This window comes from Danio rerio, chromosome 9, assembly GCF_049306965.1.
Source record: "Danio rerio strain Tuebingen ecotype United States chromosome 9, GRCz12tu, whole genome shotgun sequence".
In the NCBI taxonomy this organism is placed as follows: Eukaryota; Metazoa; Chordata; class Actinopteri; order Cypriniformes; family Danionidae; genus Danio; species Danio rerio.
Genome location: NC_133184.1, coordinates 58,601,515 through 58,605,835, shown reverse-complemented (window position 1 = coordinate 58,605,835; position 4,321 = coordinate 58,601,515).

Below are 4,321 nucleotides of genomic sequence, written 5' to 3'. Positions count from 1 at the left end.
GTGTGTGTGTTTGAGGTTTAATCCAGCTTTACACACACACACACACACACACACACGGACTGATGTAAGTCTGTTCACACCAAACACAAACACTGAGGATAACAATACACACATGCTTCTGAAGTTATGCAAGCCTGTTATAAAGATAAATATGAACATGCGAGCGCCTCAGCTCTGTGCCTTTCCTCTGAACCTGCTGTTAATTCACTCGTGCTGTTTTTATCCTCATACACTCACTAAATCCCCTGCTTGATTAGATCAGAGGTGCCCAAAGTAGAACCCGGGTGCCAAAGTTGGCCCGTGGTAACCTTTGGTTTGGCCCGCCATGCCATCTGAGAAGAGAGGGAGAATGACTGCAGCGAACGAGAAATTTCGTTTATTTGAGGAGCTGAAGAAAAAGCTAAATGAACTAAATGAAATGTTTCTTTTAAATGTTGTAAATGAATCAGACTTTGGAAAAGTAAATACTGCCGCTTGACCGATAGAGGACAATGCAGAAGACATCGGCGAGCAAATCAAGGCAAAGGCAGGAGCAGCTCGACTAGTATTGGTATCGGTTTGGTTTCAGAATTAGTAAATTAATGATGCAATACAAGAGAACACCATGTGATGGCAGTATTGCACACGCTACAGTGAGTGCAACCAGTAGAATTAGAACACACTCTCAGGTATTAAAATGCACTCGACCATAAAAAAAAAAAAAAACGTCTCTGAACGTCATGTGTTGAAGGAAGAATGAACAACAGAATACTTCTTCACCAATATCAGACAGAAAGCGGAAGGTCTAATACGCCAAGAAAAGGTATTGCTGCTTTTAAAGACAACAACCCAAGCGGTCGATCACACCGAACACACATTTACGTTCAACACCTGAGGTGCACCGCACTGGCTTTTCGCAGTGCGCTTTATTTGTGTGGTCAGGCAATGGCTGAGTCAGCTGGGTATTTTGCGAGAGTGTTGCTGTTGATAGCAGTGCACATTAGATTATTGTACATTTGACTGAATAGTAAACTTCAGGAATTATTTTAATGGGTTAATATGAGATTTTATCTATCAGCGATATCTTTTCTATTCGCACACCCAAAGCGAACTTCCACAGACACAGCGATGACGTCACATTCACCGCGCGCACTGAGTTCAATAACTGAAAGCTGATTGGCTGTTGCATGTTGGTCTCATTTGTAGTTGTAATGCTGTAAATTACATTTGGACAAGCGACAAACTACAACACCACGAAAACCAACAACAACAACAACAACGAGAATTTACGTGAAGTTTCACAAACTAATTTGGAGAGGAGCATGTGATGTGATTGACCACATCTGGTCTTTCATTTATAATCATTAGTTAGCCAATCAGATTAACCCAAACTCACTATAAGCAGCCCGGCTAAAACTACTCCCTTATCCTCATTTTCTGAAGAAACCCTCCATCTCCCCCAATCCTCCTTTACCACAGGGAGCTCTCGAGAACCACCTGACATTGACAAGCTCAATCGACCAGGCGGGAGCCCTGGGCTCAATTATCTCCGAGCTCAGGGTTCTCTCCCGGGACAGCATGCCAAACCTGCTTACATTTGTCAAACAATATCTAAGTGTGAACTCTTGAAATGAGCATTAGATGTAGCGTTACATGGACGTCGGAAAAATAAGACCTGTGCAGAATATGTAGGACCTACAACAGCCAATTTAAGACTTTATAAGGCCTAAAACATCAGTGTTTAAATGTTAGACTTTTTAAGACCCCGCGGAAACCATGTTGACGATATGCAAATAAATAAGAGATGATGTATGGCAAACTAAAGGTAATATGGTCTGGTATATTTAACTTTAGCCCACAATCAAGTTTGGTTTTTGGCCATTTATGAGAAAAAGTTTGGGCACCCCTGGATTAGATAATTAGATTACACGAGCTGGATTCACTGGTCAGAAGAGCGATATATAGTTTATTTTACCGCTTGGAAATGCTGTGTTAGTGAGAAAAATGCAAAACATAACTGGCTCACTGGTTGAACAGTCTGCCATGAGGTTCAATAAGGACAAGCAGAATTCTCCTGACATGTATGAACGCTGTTTCCAGAGGAGGCTCTCTAAAGATCAAGGAAGATGTTGGGGTTCAAGACTTTATCCTTGTGCAAGAAACCAGCAAGCATCTTCAAAGATTTGCATGATGACTTTCAGCTGACTGAAGGAAAGGTCTCCTCATTCTGGGTGAAATCAGTGAAGGACTTGACCTGGAGCTTCAGCTTGCCAAGTCGAACATCACAGTCATGTGATGAAGATGCAGAATGTGATGCAGCGGTTTGTGTTTTAGCTTACATTCTAAGAAGATCAGTCTCTAGAAGATGCCAGATGGTTGGCATCATCTCTTCACAGGTCTTGGATCAGATTGAGTGGCACTCCATGATGATGAGTATCCCCAGGTGGAAATGGAGAATAAGGAATTAGCGTAGCTGCTGTTCAGGATTTATTTGCACAAGAGATATTAAATGTGAAGGAATGCATCTGTAGATCCTACATCTATGTGCTGCAGTGTGTGTGCTTTACTAAACAGACCGGTCTTTAATCTAGTGTTGAGCTGAGAGAGTGTGTCTGAGCCTCGGACATAATCAGGAAGGCTATTCCAGAGTTTAGGAGCCATAAGTGAGAAGACTCGACCTCCTTTAGTGGACTTTGCTATTCTAGAACCAGAAGCGCTGAGTGTTGAGATCTTAAAGAGCGAGCTGGATTGTAGCACACAGCGCCCTGGGATCAATTAAGAGATGGCTGATATTCAGAGTGTGGTTTCATTTACTGCCACATCTTCAACTAATGCCAGAATCGAACCTGCAACCTGTTACAAGTCAAACTCCCTAACCAGTCCTGTTGTGTTCTGCTGTGATGTCTGACTGTTGTAGCTGTGAAATAACTCTAATCATTCAGCGGAGTGATACAGAGCTGTAATGCGCTCTAAACCTGCTGGAACTACTGTGCCTTAATCTGACAATAACCAATCACCAGAGAGTGACCAGCAGCCAATCAGAAGCCCTGTAGAATAATGTTAGTTAACATCACCTTACTGTAAAATATCTCCAATATTACTAACAGATGCAACATGTTAATACAGGATTCCTAAAAGCTGATATGAACACACAGATGTTTGAGTGCATTAAGGCTGGCGTGACACTCTCCTCCTGCCCTGTGTGTCCTCCTGGTGCTGTGTGTTGCTCTGCAGTTACTCTCCTGAACACTAGATGGCAGTGGGTGTTCCTCTGTGGCGAGTTTCTTCGCTAGTGTTGTTTTTTCTGAATGCTTCCGTAATGTAGCAGTCGCTCAAACTCGCTCATTCAGAGGCGGGAACTGGAGGATGTGCAGCAGCTTTAATCATGAGGTGACCACAGAACAGCAGTGTCCATCTGCAGCTCCTTCACACTCGCTCCATCAGGCTCACACTCGGCACAGAGACCAAGCTGACCAATCACAGAGCTTGCGCTATGCATACTTGCATTTCTTGAGAGGTCAGGCATGGCGAGGGGTGTGCAACCGCACAAAAGCTGCACTGGACCATACGCAGAAGCAGAAATCAACCATTAGAAGTAATGCACATGGTTAGTCCACTAATCAACCTTACTGTACAATATTACCAGCGGCATGTATATATTAGGGGTGTAACGGATCACAACCCACAGTTCAGAGCGTGTGAACTTCCTCTCTTCCTCTGTATTATAAGCGGGCATCAGAAGCTTAAAGTTGCGTAGCGCCATCTAACATCAAGGAGTGATTTTGCATGCTCTTCTGCTCGACGCCAGTGAAAAACACTTGGGTTTGAATCCAGTAAAACATCTTGAAAAACGCTGACGATAAACGCAAACGAAAAGCGTCCCGGTGTGTATGAGCCTTTAGGCTGTTAATTAAAGGTGTTTCTGTCTCTGTGTGTTTATCCTGCATTAATGCATTTAGTGCAAAGCTGCACTAATAAACATTAAAAGATGGTGATCTTAATCCAAACTCGCGCAGCATGACTGATAAATGATGATGATCTGCATATGTTTATTAATCCTTCAAAGCGCTGCAGTTAAATCTGCGTTTGATCCAGACAGATTTCATTTCTACAAACAATTATATAACTCAGAAGTGCTGGAGAACAGATTATAGCTCAGATATGAACACTGGTGTTTATGGTAGGGATTAAAATCACTGTTTAATGGAACTTGACACTGGTGAATGTTGTAGCAACTACATCGAGTAACCAACAGGTGGCGACAAACAGCCATCAAAAATAAGTAAATTGAATTTGCTTTCAGAAATGATCCACCGATAGTGAAACCTGAAGTTTGATGTGT